Below are 20,153 nucleotides of genomic sequence, written 5' to 3' on the forward strand. Positions count from 1 at the left end.
AGCGTACACGCCTGTCGACTGACAGCGCTGACAGGCTGACGCTTATCAAGATGAATAAAGCCTGGATTTCTCCTAATTTCCAATCTCCACCAGGTGAAGGAAGCTCAACCTGAATAATTTATCCACTCCTCCTCCTCCTCATTTTCCTCCTTCTCCTCCTCTTTGTACAGTAAAGCAGAGGAAACTGGCTATTTTTTGACAGGGCCCACTGGCTCTAGCTATAGTACTTTATGCATTTAATTTTTATGGAGGGCCACCGACCCGGTCCTCTGTTTCAAACAATTTTTGGGAGTGCCACATACAGGCACTCAATCTATTCAATTTTTCTGGAGGGCCACCTACCTGCTCCTCTGGTTTGAAAACTTTTTTGGACTGCCACATACAGGCACTCAATCTATTCAATTTTTCTGGAGGGCCACCTACCTGCTCCTCTGGTTTGAAAACTTTTTTGGACTGCCACATACAGGCACTCAATCTATTAAATTTTTCTGGAGGGCCACCTACCTGCTCCTCTGGTTTGAAAACTTTTTTGGACTGCCACATACAGGCACTCAATCTATTCCATTTTTCTGGAGGGCCACCTACCTGCTCCTCTGGTTTGAAAACTTTTTTGGACTGCCACATACAGGCACTCAATCTATTCGATTTTTCTGGAGGGCCACCTACCTGCTCCTCTGGTTTGAAAACTTTTTTGGACTGCCACATACAGGCACTCAATCTATTCCATTTTTCTGGAGGGCCACCTACCTGCTCCTCTGGTTTGAAAACTTTTTTGGACTGCCACATACAGGCACTATCCAAATTGAATTGTCTCCATAGCAGCCTCCACACGTTGTCTCCATTGCTACCTCCAAAAGTCGTCCATATAGCTGCCTCCATACATCGTCCCTTTATCAAACGAGGTGTGTCAGGCCGAAATTTGGGTTGTTTTCATGGATTCCACATCAAAGTTGTTAACTTTGTCGCCACCCTGCTGTGTTATCCACAAAATACACTGGCAAACTTTTACCATTTACGGATATTATTTCAGCGCTTCTTGCGCATCTGTTTACATTCCCCTCACCCGCCATATCCTAAACTTATAAGAACGCTACTACACTTGATCTTATACAAAAGGTTCTTAGAAGTGCTGTTTGGGGAGTAGCCTAGAGACAGGGGCTTGGATTGGCGAAAGCTCGCCTGGCAGCGGAGCGCCAGCTCCATGCCAAGAACCAACTAACATAGTTTTAACTGCAGCACCTTTAATCTACTACTAGTTCACTGCCTCCATACATGGTCCCCTTATCAAACGAGCTGTGTCAGGCAGAATTTTGGATTGTTTTCATGGCTTCCATGTTAACTTTGTCGCCACCCTGCTGTGTAATCCTCAAAATATACTGGCAAACTTTTACCATTTACGGATATTATTTCAGCGCTTCTTGCGCATCTGTTTACATTCCCCTCACCCGCCATATTCCAAACTTATAAGAACGCTACTACACTTAACTTGGTGCAGGCTGGGACCGAGTCTGACCCTGGGGCTGGTCATATACTGCCGACGCAGAGGATTGCGGGGCCTACCTCGGTCCAGGTGTTTCAGGCCTACTATGCCTCCTCCTCCTCCCACCCCTCCTCCACCTCCTCCTCCTCCGAATTGCCATCCGTGGGCATGGCGCCATCAGTCGGTAGCTCTAGGCACAGCAGCAATGCCGTCGCTAAGCGACAGCAGGCGGTGCTCAAACTGCTGAGCCTAGGTGATAAAAGGCACACCGCCCAAGAGCTATTACAGGGCATTCCACATCAAACTTGTTAACTTTGTCGCCACCGTGCTGTGTAAGCCACAAAATATACTGGCAAACTTTTTTCATTTACGGATATTATTTCAGCGCTTCTTGCGCAGATGTTTACATTCCCCTCACCCGCCATATCCCAAACTTACAAGAACGCTACTACACTTGATCTTATACAAAAGGTTCTTAGAAGTGCTGTTTGGGGAGTAGCCTAGAGACAGGGGCTTGGATTGGCGAAAGCTCGCCTGGCAGCGGAGCGCCAGCTCCATGCCAAGATCCAACTAACATAGTTTTAACTGCAGCACCTTTAATCTACTACTAGTTCACTGCCTCCATACATGGTCCCCTTATCAAACGAGCTGTGTCAGGCAGAATTTTGGATTGTTTTCATGGCTTCCATGTTAACTTTGTCGCCACCCTGCTGTGTAATCCACAAAATATACTGGCAAACTTTTATCATGTACCGATATTATTTGAGCGCTTCTTGCTCACCTCCTTTGGTTCCTCTCTGCCACCCATTGGTTTGAAGCCTGAGTCCATTTAGGGTATGTTGCCATGACACTCTCTAGCCTGCCGCTGCTGCCGCTGCCGCTGCCTCTGCATGCCGTCCCCTATAGTGTCAGGGTCAATTATTGGATGTTTTAGATGCTATCTAGCCTCATTCGGTCACTCTGTCATGGCCATGCTGTTGCCCATAATTTTGGCATAATGGTGCGATTAAGCAGCCTCAGAGGCATCCATGCATGCTGCCCCTGCTGTTTCCTGTCCATTTCCGTGGTGTTTCCATCCTTTTCTGAGGTTCCCAGGTGTTTGGCCAAGCTTCCCTGTGTAGAGCCTTGGTCCCCTTGAAAAATGCTCGAGTCTCCCATTGACTTCAATGGGTCTCGTTACTCGAAACGAGCACTCGAGCATCGGGAAAAGTTTGTCTCGAATAACGAGTACCCGAGCATTTTATTGCTCGCTCATCTCTACCTGGAATGCATTGGAATTTTGACTACATTTGTTAGTAAATGTTTCCCATTGTGTGTTGCTTCCAGGGAGCAAGAAGAGGATATTACTCACACCTGAAAATTTACTGTTTCAAATAGTTTTTGTAAATGAATAATGCAGGTAATACACTTTGTAATACATAAGAGGAAAATGTCACCTTTTACCTTAAAGGGGTATTCTCATCTGGGCACTTACATTCAGTTTCATTAATCTGCCATATATAAACATTTCTTCAATTGGATGTTATTAAAAAAAATGTTCCTGTGTGAAGATAATTTCTCATAAATGTAGCCATGTTGTCCCTTAGAAACAAGATAGCTTCCTCGGATACGGCCACGTCTGATAGATTGAGTGCACAAAGAAACAAAAGGTTTTTGTATATGAAATGTCCGGGAGTTACTACATGTCGCACGGCCGTCCTGTGGTAATGATTGCTGAATCCTGGTGGTTTGGCAGGACTCTATAGCGCAAGTCTGGCCACCACTGCCAGAGTATGACGTGGTCGTATCCGAGGAAAGTATCTCGTTTCTAAGGGACAGAATAACTACATTTATGAGGAATTATCTTCACACAGGAACATTTTTTTTAATAACATCCAATTGAAGAAATGTTTACATATGGCAAATGAATTGAATTAAATGTAAATGCCCAGATGGGAATACCCTTTTAAGCTAGGTTCCCATCAGCTGTATTTCCCTCTATTGTAAGGATAGGTCAGGTGGACATGCTTACAATGGAGGGCTACATGATATCCCACTGTATTCTCATACAGTGGGGAACCTTGTCCAGTTCAGCCCCTCCCACTGCAACCATCATCCACTTCAACTCCTCCTCCTGCAACCATCATCCACTTCAGCTCCTCCTCCTGCAACCATCATCCACTTCAGCTCCTCTTCCTTGAAATCAGTGGTTGCTGCTGATGTTTAGGGCATCTCTCAAGTGATATGACAGTCCTTATATGGACAATTACATCGCTGGGGAAACACCCAGAGGTTGCAATCAGTGGAGATAGGAGAAGGGTGCCATATAGTTGCATCTTTTACCCACAGGCTAATATGACCTCTATTGAGCATATAATGTGCTCTCCAGCAAGAAGGTTAGAAAAACCCAGCATGCTGCCTTTTTCATGCAGTGTTTCCTGCTGAATGCGACATGTACTGAGTTGCCAGAGAAAAAACGAATGTTTCTGTCTCCCACTATTAGTCTTTGGACATGTTTAGCATGTACATTTGGATCTTTCCTAGTAAGAAAAGTAAACATATGCAATAATCATGATGTGAAGCCAGAATTAGCTACGCAGATCCTTCTTTAGGTTTTGAAGCAAAGAACAGTAAGATTGGACATGTGGGAGTGAGGCATTTTCCTTTAAAAAGGTTTATAAAAAAAGTTTCTAATATTATTTTTAAGTAGCTGAAATGTGAAATGCCCAGTGTACTGGAAAGTATTAAAATCGTAGAAATGGGCTCAGTGCTCCAAGTTTTGTATAAAAGCCCACAGGCTCGTGTTTTTTGTTACTGAAGAAACTAGAGGGTTTTATAAACCATTGTATATCTCTCTATATAATGTGTAGGGTATTATACTCTGAACATATGTTTTTAGTGCTTCATTTCCAATATTCTGCAATGCTCAGAAGAAAATTTTGCAGTATACTAATAAAAAGTGACATATTTGGAATTGCATGGCGAGCCATCATCTACTTTCATCTTTTACACCGTTCTCATGGTAGATAAATTTATTTCCAGAAATGGAAGATTGTATGAAGATTGATCAGTTGTATATACAGAACGTCCCAACAGTCATGGAAACTCAACTAATGTTCACATCTTTTTTTTTAAGATTGTTCAACAACTTATAATGATATCATGCTCCTAAAATAAATACTATTGTTTCTTTCCACAATGATAACAATGATCTGCTTTTCTTCACCCAGATTGGGAACGTGCTATGTTACCATTTCCCTAGTCAATAAGGTGTGTCTTTATTCGATCTCAAGTTGTCACATCAGTGTTTAAAGTACTTGCACAAACTAGGAATACCTAGTTATCAATAAATTCATATATTTCCAGAAAGAACAACATAATGAAGAACTCTATGAAAAACTTTCAGCTTTGCCATATTTACAGGTCTTCTCTGGTGGTGTTTTCAGCACACGGTCCATTCATGTGCAACATCCTCGCCGATGCAAGGCAGAGCGGTGTTTGCGAATACGTCCCACCATGTAGCTTGCAGCCTGTGAAGGGTCTGATCAACCCCACAGCAGGTCACTACATAACACAGATGAGCACTGCAGTGGTAGAATCTGCCTGGTAAGGCAGGAGTTAATTGTTTCTGTGATGTAATTCCAGCAGCCAATCACAGTTGTTCATACCTTGTTTCTGTGAGTTGAGATGTAATTGGAGGAGTAGCCACCACCTGACCAGTGGGAGTAACAAAACCCCTGGTCAGGAAACTTCTAGAGCTCAGAAGAAGGCAGTCAGACCTAGGAGTCTGAACAGATCAGATTAGAGACTCTGAGGAGTCTGTACAGCCAGCACACAGCCCAGCTCCCTGCCTGAAGAGTGGAGCTAAGAGCTAGCTAGTGAGAGGAAAGGGGTATCATCCTACCTTCAAGGGTGATACCTGAAGCAACCCAGGACAAGCTGAAGCATCCTTCCAGGACACAGCTATCTTGCAGCCTGCCATTGCATCCAGGCTGATGATCTCCATCCTGTGGCTCCCTCCAACTACATCTCCAGCATTCTACCATTCTGTCAAGGCACGTTGCTACGGTTCCTGTCGGTTCCAATAAAGAACTGTAAGTTGTTTTTGTTCAACGTCTGCCTCCGTCTGGTCCCTGCTACTACGGCTGTCATCATCACGGGCACCCTGTCCACTACACAGAGACTCATACTCTAGACACCAAAGGGTTGCCCCAGGGAGAACCGCTATAGCAGCCTCTCCCTCATCATTTCTTGACAACACCACCCTGCTGTAGACCTGCCAGGCTGTAGGACAGCCCTCCGGTTCCCCATACCAAGCACCGTGACACTAGCGTGCTTAGGCCGCAATCGCTAGCCACTCAGGTACTGCGGGCCCTGGCTGACTCCAGGCCCCTAGAAAAGGCTAGGCCCCCGTGGGGGATGTTGCACATGTTTACTGGTGGTCTTGTATTTTAGGCAAAGGTAACATACACAATGAGGAAGTTAGTGCTTACCATGATGCAAGAGGTAAGGTGCGGATATGTTTGCATCTCCCTTTTCTCTGTGCACAATCTACATCAAGCCACAGAAGCTACAAGTCAGAGACTGATACTAGACTGACTTACTGTATCTTTTTCCAATAAATGTGATGGAAGGACAAGACAGATTGTTGGTTATGACCCTGATTAGAGACTGGTGGAGTGATGATCCTAATTGGAGACTGTTGGACTGATGTGAGTATATAAGAAGTCTATGAAGCTACCTGGTGGACATTAAAATAGACATTAAAAGAGATTTCCCATTAATTTTATATTAATTTCTGAAACTTTTAAAATATTCTAATATGGATGCAATAGGCCCAGTTTACAAAAATGTGGATAAGACCACAGAAATGTATCCCATGGAATCAACTAAAGAATGCATCACTCATGTTACGCCACACACAGACATCATGTGACTCTGTTCTCTATTCCCAGTTATCTCACAGGTGGATAGTAATTTATAGAACAGAAGATATACAGGATTCATATAGCATCTTCTCATCATGCCTGTTAGTGTCCTTGGAGAAGCAGCTCCCACAGCTTCTTTATGTGTCGTATCTCTGTGATAAGACCCGTACCTATATCATAAATGAGAGTCCGCTAACCCCCTTTCCATGGAATGGATGAATGGAGAGTTTGCATGTCCTGTTACTTTGTCATAAATGACCAGGGAAGACACCAGTAAAGGGGTATTCTCACAAAGAAAAGATTCTTAATTTACTTAGTATAACAAAATAACACATTCACTGTTATTAATAAAAATACAGCATTTCACAGATATAAGTCCAACCTGTTTCTATCAGTCCTGCTGTTTACAATTTGCCCCTGGATCAGACCGTGAATCGACTACGGTCAGATTTTCTCATGAATAGCTTCTCATGTCTGCACATTGCAGTGCTCTCTACCTTCTGCCCCTCCACCTGCAGTCCAAGACTAGCTCAGACACAGGCACTTCCTGACAGCAAGCGGCAGTGTGCAGAGACTTACTTTACTACCTACAGACAGATAAGGTCTGGGGTGGGGGAGGAAGGTATATAGAAGAGTGTGTTATAGGGGAGCAGGGCCGATTCTAGCACATTTGCTGCCTGAGGTGAAAATTTAAATGCCGTACTGCCCTTAATCCTTCAGTACCCTACCTCTTTTCCCCTGCTATATTTGGTGTCCACATCGTGTTCAGTAAATGATGAAAACTTTACTAATTTTTTTTTGCCACATTTTGAATCTGGGAGTGCTTCCATTTTTTCGTGTTTATATATATATATAGATCTAAAGATACAAAGAGGTGAGGCAGCACTCGGGAAAAGTTATGAACTCGGGTGCAATTCCCAGGACCTGAACCAAGGTCCATCAAACCTAAAACAGCAAAAAAAGGCAGCACTCCGAGATTTGTGGAAATCAGAAAAACATACTCATTTATTCACACATGTGTCAAGGCTACGTTTCGGCTCCTTGCATCTGGAGCCTTTCTCAAGCCATATATATATATATATATCCTCCAATTTTCTCTAAATAGTCCACCAGGCCTGTTGAATTATTATCTGGCCCCATTATATAGCCCAACCCCTCAGTTCAATTATATACAGCCTCCCATTTAGCCCCACCTCAGTTAAAATTACTATATTTTATAATTACTATATAAAAAATACTATATTTCCCAAAAACTGTTTTATTATATTCAGAAGACCCCCTCCCCACCCACATCAATTATATACAGCCTCCTAAATAGCCACCTCCAATTTATTTTATTATATCTAGTCCATATATATTCCTCCATAAAACTTACCTGTAGGCAGTGTGCACCCATGCTGCGTGGCTCTCATCTTCTCGCGGCTCTTCTGTCAGCTGCGGCTCCGTGCTTAGCCGCAGGCGGCATTACGTCATCACACGCCGCCTGTGTTCCTGAATAGTGGAGAGTGACCCGGGCAGCTGGATAGGCGCTGCGTCTCTCCGCATATAAATCGTACCTGTGTCTTAAAGAGACAGTTGCAATTTATTTACCTGGTGGGCAATTCAGGCCTCCTTTGCCACATTAGAGCAGCAAATTTTGCCACTCCCCAAAGGGCTCTGAGTTACTCAGAAATGACTGGCCCATAGGCTATGGTGTAAGGCAGGTGTCATTGGTAGAATCAATGTGGTCAGAATTTTAAATGCGCATATAATACAAAACTCTAGAATTTTCTGTTATATAAACTAATATAATAAAAAATTAAAATGGATTTTAAAGAGGACAATCCCTTTAAATAATATAATTATGCCGTACCAAATAATTTACTATATGACCAGAATCTGTAATGACACCAAATTTATTTGTAAGGCCCAGACCTATATGGAGAAATATTCACGCATGTGTGGTTTTCTTTGGAGAGGTAATCAAGGTAAATCAAGCACACTAAAATGTCTTATTTTATGTAGAAGTAGTAATCGATAGACAAAATTGGTACTGAGGCTATGATAACAGGTGACGGTCCTTGCAATTTACAGAAATCAATGAACGGTCTCTAGGGTAGTGATTCTCAAGGAAAGTGTCATAACACCTTGACTTGTCACCGCCTGGAGCAACAGGTGTCACAAATATGAAGAGATGGAACAATTTATGTGTAAGAATTTTTCAAAGAAATCTCTTAAAATAATGTTGACTTAGAAATGATACAATATCATAAGTCATGTTAAAAAAAACATGAAAATGTAAAAATGTTATATACTGTACTGCAAATAAAGTGTAATATTGCATCCCTGGCAAAAAAAAGGTGTTATGTAACCTACTTACACACCCAATGTATACCTCCACTACGGAATCCCATACAAAATCCTATAGGGCTGAGATGGCGAGTCTTTCAGAGACCGAGTGCCCAACCAAAACCCACTATTTTCAACAAATTGCCAACACAGCAATTTAAGCAGTAAAGTATTGCCCCCTACTCTGTCACAGTCGTATTTTTGTCAAGAGGACGCCAAACAGTAAAGAGAGAAAAGTGAATTTCGGATTATCATTGTAGCTTCCCTCCAGTGTTCCCAGAACAGGTAGAATCGCGGGGCCAGGAGCGGGAGCTCCTGTGAGAATTCAGCACTATCCACACATCCTTTCTCCTCCTGCAGTTACAGGACGTTAAGGGGGGTCATTTATCTTATTTCTGTTTGTTTTGGCTGGTTTTTGTCTGTCTTTTTTGGGTCTGCTACTTTGGTAATTTATCAATCACACTTTTACCTTTTGTTAAATTGTTTATTTCCAGATCTTTTGTTACAAATGTCGCAAAAATGTCGCCCAAATGTCTCGAGTTACTTCTTTCCATTTCTAAGTTTTCCTTAAGTATGGTTTAATCTGGAGTGCCAAAAACGGCACAAATTTGAGACAATTTGAAATGATAAATGTAATTTGCGACATTTAGCATATCTGGAATAGAAGATAATTGTGTCTTACTGAAGAATAACAAATGTCCCCAAAAAGGCGCAAAAATTGCAATGCACCAAAATGTCTCAAAAAACAGAAACACCAGGAATAAAAATAAAGACAAATGATCCCTAAGGAGTCATTTTAAAATAGTGCTGATCACCGCACATCCTGGTATGCCTGAGACTGCAGAAGGAGAACTTTGTGCTGGGGTGACTGCCTTTGTGCCCACAGATAGAGCTACAAGTGCCATAGGTTTGCCACCACTGACATAGGAATACAGCTACAAAAGTATTTTGAATATAATAAAGAAATAAATATCAACTTAGTCAACAGGATTCCAGGGGTTAGACTCCATGCACACAAATGATTTGCATCAGTCTGACATCCGTTTTCTCACGGATCCTCATAAAGCAGAGGCTATGAGTGATCTATTCCAAACTGATCTGTGTAGGACACGTTTTACTATTTAACGGATTGTTAACAAGCTACGCAAAATAATGTCTGTGGGCACTGATCCATTAAAAGGTGAACCTATGTGCCGTCTTTTCAAAATACAGCTGATTTTTAATGTCATGTGCATCTGCCTTTAGTAATAAATATCAGAAAGTGTGGTAACAAATTACTAGTATTCATCTGTTACCGTATATACTCGAGTATAAGCCGACCCGAATATACGCCGAGACCCCTAATTTTACCACCAAAAACCAGGAATACCTATTGACTCGAGTATAAGCCGAGGGTGTAGTATACAGCCAGCCCCAAGTGGTAGACAGCCTGCCCCTCTAATGGACGCGACTCCCCTGGCAAAAGAAGAAAGAAGACAGCCGCCGCCGGGGATCGAGAGCCACTGCTGAGGATCGGAAGTCGGCGCCGAGGATCGGGGGTGAGTATCGTCGGAAGGTGAGAACTAAGTTTATTTATTGAATGCACTGAACTTCGGAAGCCGCCACTGGGTAACAGGAGCCTCCCCCGGTGGATCCGGGCACCGGAGGGTGAGTATTAATTTTTTTTTAATTGATGCGTATAAGCCGAGGTGAGGTTTTTCAGCACATTTTTTGTGCTGAAAAACTCGGCTTATACAAGAGTATATACGGTATATTGTACAGATGGGTGTTTCAGGATTATACTTTACTTTTTATAATTTTTTTCCCTTTTCCTAAATACAATTACAATACAATACAGGCGGTCCCCTACTTAAGAACATCGGACTTACAGACGACCCCGAGTTACAAACGGACCTCTGGATTTTGGTAATTCGATACTTTAGCGTTAGGCTACAACGATTAGCTGTAGAAATAATAAAAGATGTCTGCAAATAAGTTTTATTGTTAATCCTGGTTCTTATGGAAATCCAACATTTTTAAAATTCAATTGTCACAGAGACCAAAAAAATTCTGGCTAGGGTTACAATTATAAAGTATACAGTTCCGACTTACACACAAATTCAATGTTAAACCAAACCTACAGAACCTATCTTGTACGTAACTCGAGGACTGCCTGTATACCTTGTGCCTTAAAGTGCCTTTAAGTACTTACATTCATAGAGCTGACTTTATTATGACTCTCATTATAGCTTGCTCTGCACCGCTGTTCGCAAAAATTAAGTCTTGGTCAGGTTCCTATACAGTAGAGCCCTTATAGCATACGGACACCCTTTTTTAACCTTAAAAAATCTCTGCTCACAAAAGGATAACATTAACATTGATTTTCTGCCTGGTATTCAGGCAGAAAATCCAGTGATTCGAAGTGGGCGTAGTACATACGCTTGAGTCTGGCAGCTTGCTCTCACCTCTGTGTGAAATTCACGCCTCCTTTCCCTACGTCATCCTACACCTGTGGCTGCCATGCGCAACCTAAAAATTCTAATTCTAATAAATTGTAAACTTTCCCTAGAAGTCATATAAATATAAATAAACAGTAGGTATTACCTCTACTTGGTGCAGTATTCTGCTGTGCAAGGTTCCATTTTCTATTGACTAAACAGTAGGTATTGCCGTGTCCGAAAATGCCCGTTCTATCAAAATATAATAATTTTTTTCACTGCGTTTTACACCGTAATTGAAAATAGAGTCCGAATTTGAAAATGCCACTTATTTGTGATCAAAAGGTCGTACAGTCTTAAAAATGGTGGCATTGAAAACGTCATTAAAAGTCACAAAAAATTGACAAGCACCCACAGCTCTGTACACTAAAGTATAAAACAGTGGCAGAAGATGGCACAATTCCCACAAAAAAATTTGTACAGGAGGTTTTAATTTTTTTAAATGTATCGCACCAACCCAAAGAATAAAGTAACAAGTCATTCGGAGCGCACAGTGAAAGCCGTAAAATCCAAGCCCACAAGAAAACGGCGCAAATGCATTTTTAAACCATTTTCACAACATTTGGATTTTTTCCCACTTCCCAGTACACGGCATGGAATATTAAATATCATCACTATTAAGTGCAATTTGTTACGCAGAAAACAAGCCATCACAGAGCTCTTTACGTGTAATAATAAAAAAGTTATAGATTTTTGAAAGTTGGGAGTGAAAAAACGGAAAAGAAAAAACAAAAAAGGGCCAGGTCACTAAGAGGTAAAAGTGAATACATCTCTTTACATGAAGAAATCTCCTTCATATAAGCCATGCAACATGAGAATTGGTGGAAGTGGAATCTTGTTGTGTCTCCCTATTTATCTCCCCAAAAAATAACCTAGCAATAAATAGGTATAGCATATCTCTAGATTACAGTATAGTCACATAATGATCTGTTCAATCATCATTTTGCAATGTAGGAATTCTCTTACATACTTATAATTGAACCGGAGTGCATAAAACATCACTTATAATTGCAATTATGTTTTTGCACCTAGACGTATAATACTTTAACTTTCAAACCCTTAAGAGGGTGGTGTCGTTTTTCAAAGTGATTAGTACTAAAATTTTAATTATCGCAGGAAAAGAGGTTCACTGACAACATGGGAGGGCCAAGGGTACAGCCTTTGCTATTAGCTTCTCTAAGCTCGGCAGTGGAAAGGAGGTCAGCAGATCCCGGTCCTGAGATAGATGCAGGTCCCAGAGATTGGACCCGATCTATCATCTATTTATGGTATATCCTTTAGATATGTAATAATAGGTTTGATAGGAAAATCCTTTTAACAATCGTTGAGCCGTTTGGTTACATGTGTGCATACACAGCTACTACTTAATCCAATACAGGCTTCTCGAACACATCTGCTTTTTGCGGTCTGCAAATAACATGCCATGTGACATTGTTTGCGACCCATATGATGCCGGCGTTTGAGTTCCGATCTACGCACCAATGTCTATTAAAAATGTCTGGCCTTGCCACAAATCTGGCAGGACAGCTCCATGACTATCCACAATAGAAGGCTAAGGGGCCATGAGCTATCAGCAGTTTGTGCAGATAGCTAACAGTCTCTACGCACAGTCTTGTGCATGAGGTCTTAATGAAACAAATTTAAAAATAGATTAATTAATAAACCTTTAAATCCAAAGGCTCACAGGTGATGTCTTCTTTGATGACAGTGATGTCGTCTTTGATCTCCTCAGCAATGTTTGCCAGCAACTTTTGAGAATTACATATTGCAAACTGTGATGTGCCTACAATGCCCGTCTTTTCAGCCATATTACCGCTATCACAGGCTAAGAAGTCCGCCACAACAGAAAAGAAGATACTATGAGCAACAATATTCCCATGGATTAAAACACAAATGATATTAGAAACTGATATGAGTATAACTTTACTGCAATCTTCCACATCCACTGTAAGCTAAATTTAATACCATTTTACACAGACACCCCCTGGAACGCATGAGTTCAGTGGGGACAGGAAGTTAGTGAGAGTGGCCCACGTGACCTTTGGCATAGTACAACACTTGCTTACCACAATAATAGGCTGAGAGCCCCCTTTACCAGCCCCAAAGAAGTAGAACTCTGTCATGTGTTATCACTGCCACCAGTTCCTCGTTGGATACACGCACAGAGCCGTAACTTGAAGGGGTACAGAGGGTGTGATCACAAATGCATAGGGGGCCTATAGGGTGTAATTTTCTCATATGAAAAGACTAGTACTATAAATCTTACATTATAGTCAGGGACCTGGCACAGATTTTGCACTGGGGCCCATAAGCTTCAGGTCACACCACTGTACACGCATTGTCTGTAACAAAAGGATATCGGGCCAGATAGTAGACCTGGATTAATTAAAGCAATAAAGTTAGATGTAGAACACAAACGTTGATTAATGGATTGAGATTAAAGTGGATATTTAATGACCTTAAGGGCACAGTAGACAACACTACGAGGCACATTTACTAAGAACAGCGCAAACGTTCTTCATAAATCTGGCGCCCTCTGCACTGCCGTAACAGACTACACCAAATTTTTTTTTTGTGGACCATTAACAAGGGGTGTGCAATATATTTCTGTCGAACAGCATGTTAAAACTGGCGCATGGTCCGACTGAGAACCAATACACCCCCTTCAGTGGAGAAATTTGTGTCACATGAAGAATAGTGCAGCCGTCACACAAAAGGGTCATGTGCGACATATGTGGCGCTGACCCTTCTTAAATACCTGGAAAGAAAGTGCAAAGACCGACAGAAAACTGGCACACGGAGCTTAGTAAACGCGCCCCTATATGCCATAAACCTTGCACACTTTTTTGTTACATGCTCTTCTCCTGCCACTGGAAGGGTTATAGTTATCCTTTTAAAAACGTACTGCAAATTACCCCAGTATACTGCAGTATATGGGGATTTTCCTCCTGAGCTATAAATGTGGCACCAGCACATAGATTGCACTGAATGAAAAACCTGCAAATCAAGGCATTGCACACACAGGAGGACAATTGTAATATTTTATACTGGTAATGTTTAAGGTTGGTGACTAGGGATTTGTGAGGAAACTATTGCAGTAATCCGCATGTGAAAGATATTGCTAGTTTACGGTCCTAAAGCTGTTTTTTTCACACTGTATTTTATGTAAACTTAATATTAAACATCCTCTTACTTCTCTGTAACTTTAGAAGAACTCATCAGCTAAAGACTATGTGGGTGACTCATGAAGTCAGCCTTCATGCTGAAGACACAGAAGAGCAGGCTCATAAAAAGCTAAAATGGGATCATTTTACCGTATGGTGTATATAGATGAACTGGCCTCCAACCTAGGCTGAGGAGAATAAAGTCACTGGTGACCCTCTTGAGTCAGCAGGACTTGATAAGCTTTCTTAGTCTTGTGGGATATTATGGAGGGTTCATTAAAGACTTTTGCAAGGCATCTGGTTCATTCTGCTCATGCCTCCAAAAGTGAATTCTGAAAGAACAGAAGGATTTCAACACCAAGTGAGAGTTCATCTAGGCAGAATAATAGATAGCATGCAGGGCTAGTGCAGAATCTCAGAGGGAATCTGGGGGATGTCATGGGGGCTTAGATCTAATGTGATAATGTTGGAGCTAAAATGTTAACATTTATTTGTGTCCTGTGTGTATCTCTAGGTATTTAACATGATTAGTATTGTCTTTACCATATTGATTTGGCATTTTAGTAGATCTTGTTTTAGTCTGCAGTATAACATTGATATAAAGTTATCTTGACAGATTTCAACTACGCTCTTCTCTGGATGCCAGACAGTGCATGTGTACTGGGCGTCTGGACTATATATAATCTTTATTCTTGGTTTTTATCCTTTATCATTGGTTACCTCATTTGACTTAGCTATTGATAAGGTATCCTTAGGGTAGGTGACTAGTATCACATTTGTGGGGAAATAGCATCCAGTACCCTAATGCACCACATAGCTGAAACCAAAAGCTGAACTTCCAAATGTTACATAGTATATAAAGTATTTCTCACCAGCTAACGGGATATTAGTCCTTGTTTCATTTTTGAACATTGCTAATGATATTATCCCTGAAGCTCTCTTGTTTTAAGCTGTTCTTGGCTCTACAAGAATCTAGAATTTTCTTCAGAGAGATTGCAAGTCCACCACCTCTTGTGGTGGTCCCTGTTTGGATAGCAGCTAGTCCAGCGGCAAAGAGACAATGGTGTGTGACATTGTGAGATCGGTCAAAAAAGCGGTCATGGACGGTCCAAATTCAGGGCAAGCAGTGTGCAATGTTAGGAAACAGGTAGTGGGTCAGAAGTCAGAAACCTGTCAGTGTCTTACCCATAGGATAGGAGTTTAGGAAGGTGGAGACAGAACAAGTCAAAAGGTCAAAGATGAGGAATCAGCAGAATCAAATAAGGCATAAAGTTATATTAAACACATTAGGGACCTTGCTGAGGCCTGTTTTGACTTACCACACATTTTGTTACCGTTTTGACTCTTTCAGCAAATATTTGGTCCCCCTCTATTGCTCTATTTTTATTTATATATGTTATATATCATTTGAGGCTACACCCACCATCTTGATTTTGCTCTGTGTAGCCAACTTATTTCAGGTATTCCTCCTGAATTCTATCGAAAGAACCAATTATGGTACAACCAGTTGCACTTGTGTCTTGGTGCCAGCAAAGGACAAGAACCATTCTATCCTGGAAAAAGGTGATCCAAAAGGTATAAAGTGAAATCTAACTTAAGTATTTGGGAATATCACAAACAGTTTCTTTACAATCAGTTTATCCATGTTTTAAATGTTTCATGTATGAAAGAGCTGCTCTCGCTGGTGTGACTATAGTGCTAACCAAGGGCGGATTTTCAGGAAAATTACACTACTCCAAGATTTCCAATCTCTTTTATCTGGAGGAACTGCTCCTTTACTTCAGCACTTTCTACTCCAGAGAACTGTAATTCTCTAATATTATTGTTGATTTTATGAAGAACTTAATTAGTTTTCAGCTCTTTGTATATCAGAACTGTAACTCTCTCATATTACTGTTGAATTTATAAAGAATTTAATTAGAACTATGATTTGAATATATACATTAGCAGCAAAAGCCTCAAAAATGCACCCACTTCCAGGAAAAGTGGATGAAAAGACTAGAAAATAAAGACCAGAATGTGCTGAAAATAATTTACAGTATGATGAAGTCATAACATTTCCAACAAACTTTGAAAGAAGTAAGTGAGTAGTACAAGTAAATAGAAGAAACAATTTAATATATTTCCAGAGCAATGCCTCTTTATGAACTTACTGTAGCTCTTAACCTTCTCTCTCCTTCCCTCCCGATGTCAGATGGAAGGGGAAGCAGCGATTTACTAGAGTCTCTTCAAAGCAGCTGGAAGGCAACTGCAGATAAGAATACTACTGTGATATGAATATTACAAGTTTCCAAAAATGGTGTTGTTGCTTATAAACATATTAAAGGGAATGTATGATGATAAAAAATCCACCCCTCCGCCGTGCCAGACATACCAGGAAGCTCCAACCTCCTTACATATGTGGCGGACAGTTGCTCCGTTGGACAATTCTACACCAGATCCTACCTGTAGTTGAATTGCGACATAACCTGAACGTTAACGGGTGCAGGCTATAGTTAGTGCTCAAGTCAACCGTCAGGCACAACACCAATGGGCGCACCACCTTCATACCCCTCTACATAATGCACTAGGAATTGTGAATATTTCAGAGCTTGTACTCAAAAATTGCTGTCCAAGGCCTGATACATTTCACCCTAGTGAACTCATGATTTGTTGCTGAGATGCTTTTTGTGTTAATCATTTAACGTTACTATTCTAGTACTCATTTAGACCACTTGCAGGCATTGATTTGGTCACATTTGCTTATGATTGCTTGCACCAACATACTGTATGCTGCAGTGTTGAACAGAGATTTTCACTTTCCCTAAAGGTTTATGTGCCCATTGGGGAGCCACATCCTTTGTGATTGACAAAAAAAGCACTGGAAAACATTTGTAATATAGTCACACAGAATACAGCTCACCTTTTTTATTCCCAATGCTTGAAATAAATTGTACTTAATTGTTTCTGGCTAAGATCTACAGGGTAGCAATGAGCTTACTACATTAAAAGACAGAAAGTATTGTCTAAAATGTAGACACATTACAATTTAGGCTGAGTGCATTGTACAGTAAAGTTAAGTGTTATGAGGTTACCAGGTGTATTTCTTAATACCTGAGTAATATCAGATAAACTATGGATAAAGTTTTCTTACAAAACAAGTTAGGCCCTATCCACAGGATAGGCCCTAGCTAGTTGATCAGTGGGGGGCTCAGTGATTAGACCCCCACAGATCATTAGAACTAGGGGTCCGATGGAGTGCCAAGTACCTCTGTTGGACCCATAATCGCTTTCTGAGATTAATGGAAATTAATGCTCCATCAATCTCAGGGAGTGACAAGGGGTCCGACAGAAGTACCTGGGACCCCATTGGACTCATTCTCGTGATCTTTTCTAACCAATCAGCAAGTTAGAAAACCCCTTTAAAGAGAGCCATAACCTCTCTTGATGTGGCTGTTCAAATAAATACCTTTATTCTTCCACAAAATAAATAATTCTGGAGAATCTGTTGTTAAACTATTACTCTGTTCTACTTTTGACTGTGAACAGTCTGACACCATCAAGGCATGTATAAATCATCGCTTTTCTAGTAGAGTCTAATTGTCTAACCTACTGTAAGTCCCACCCTATTCACAGACTTTCTCACTCCTGCCTCTTGAACAGTACTATCTTGCTGACTCCTCCTCTAGCATTTAGAGACCAAGTGCCCACACTGCAACCCAAAACCCACCTTGCAACCCGCAAAGTGCCAAAATGGCAATTTAACTGGCTACTTATTACTTCCTGTTATTTGCATCTGAGGATGCTGTCGCTTTTGAAAGAAAGGGGAATACAGATTATGATTTCAGCTTCTCTCTGCCCCCCCCCCCCAACTCCAAAAATTATGGGGCCCGGGACAGGAACTCAAATAAAAATGAGACTCTATCCATATCTTCTCACTCTTGTTGAAGTCCCAGGCAACCAAAGATGAGTTGCTTTTGCACTGTTCACATACTGGGCTGCCTTGAACCGCAAGAGGATGCTTTGTGTTGGGACGACAGCTAGCATGGCCAAAAAGAAGGGTATAACTGTCATAGCACCCATTCCATAGGTCAGCCACTACTGCCCATACCATTACTGCCAAACAAATACATCAGACTCAGCCCTGCTACACCATCCACCTTCACACAGCCCTGCTATAACACATAGCCACACATACATTTATAACAGTGTCCTATGCTCTCTCTTAGAATGGATGAAGGAGATGTGTGAAGCGTGTTGACACTGACTGATGGAGCAGTGACCAGTGGTTAGACGCAGTATATTGGTAATGAGGGTTAGATTTTTTTGTTACAAGTAAGCTTGTCTTTCAAAACGCTTGCAGACCAGGTTACTTGTAATCCGAGGTTCCACTGTACAACAATGGGAACCAAAGGATGCATCCTCAGGAGCTGGATAGAGCTGAAAGAGGCACAAGGGAGTATTTTAAGACATGTAGCCACCCATTTCTATATGCTCATCCTATACATGTACATGAACCTAAGACCACATAAAATTCAAAGCCAGTCCAAATGTTCAGATATTACTGACTATAAGAGGCAATAAACTATTTTCAATTCAGTGCAAAGATCTTTTATCTAGGAAGATTGGCCTATTTTATTCATGTGCTTATCCAGCAGAGCCTCATCACAATAATGTTTGCAACTGCTGCTCACAGTCTATAAAAGTATATGAATGTTGACATATTACTTACCCATCCATTTCCTAATTTCTTTTTATTCTATCACATTTCATTTTGTTTCCATTTTTGCATATATTACATTTTTTTTGCATAGAAGAAATTTTCTTTCTATTCATTTTAGTGTGGGATGCTGAATGAAGGATGATATTCTCTGCTTTCATGTTTATCAGTCTATACCATTTCTCTTTCAATTTTGTGATCATATATAATTCTTGTAACTTTTTTGTACCTGTAATATGCTTTTATCTTTAGGAGGGAAATAAAAGGATGTACTTTATGTCGGTTTTATAATTTGATAGCTTCTTTCATTCATATACAGTATATATACATATGTACAATATGCTCTTAGCAAGTAAATTTGCCTTTTGTCCTCTATATTTATGTTGCATAGAAAGAGTAACAACATTTCATCAACTAAGTGTAACCTTTTATACACTATACAAGGATCTTGCTTTGTCTTCTCTTGTTGGTATATGTTTCTGTTATCATGCATATTTATAAGGGTAAAAGCTAATACTGATGGTTTTCCACAATACAAGGTTGGGTACAACAAAGGTCATGATCATAGATTAAAGGATCTAAAACTGATTGCCAGTATGCTCAAAAGAAGACAAAAGCAATGCTAAGCATTTAGATACATTGTACATTTGTCTTCTTGTTGAAGTAAAAGGGCACCCATATTTTCACTGGTATCAAAACAAATATTGTATCAATTTTTTTAAAGAAGAACAAAATATTAAAAAACTTCTCTCTATTATTATTTTATTTACTTGTTTTCTACATTTTGGTACTCCATTGTTGTTTTTAACACTTTACTCTGACCTAATCGAAATAACTATAACCAGGAAAGCAGTTACTCTGGGTGATTGTGCAGTCACAGAAACCATGTCTGGTGTGATCACCACAGGAGCCTGACACTGACAGACTGATAGTACTGACAGCGACATCTAAAAGCTTCTTCTTCTCTATCACTATCCGCTCTCCCTCACTGTCATCATAGTAAAGCGAGTTTTAGCATTAGTTTCATTAAAATCCTTACAGATATAAATCAATGAGAGAAAATTAAAACACTGGGGCACATTTACTAAGAATCTTGGA

The sequence above is a fragment of the Engystomops pustulosus genome, chromosome 4 (assembly GCF_040894005.1).
Source record: "Engystomops pustulosus chromosome 4, aEngPut4.maternal, whole genome shotgun sequence".
Classification (NCBI taxonomy): domain Eukaryota; kingdom Metazoa; phylum Chordata; class Amphibia; order Anura; family Leptodactylidae; genus Engystomops; species Engystomops pustulosus.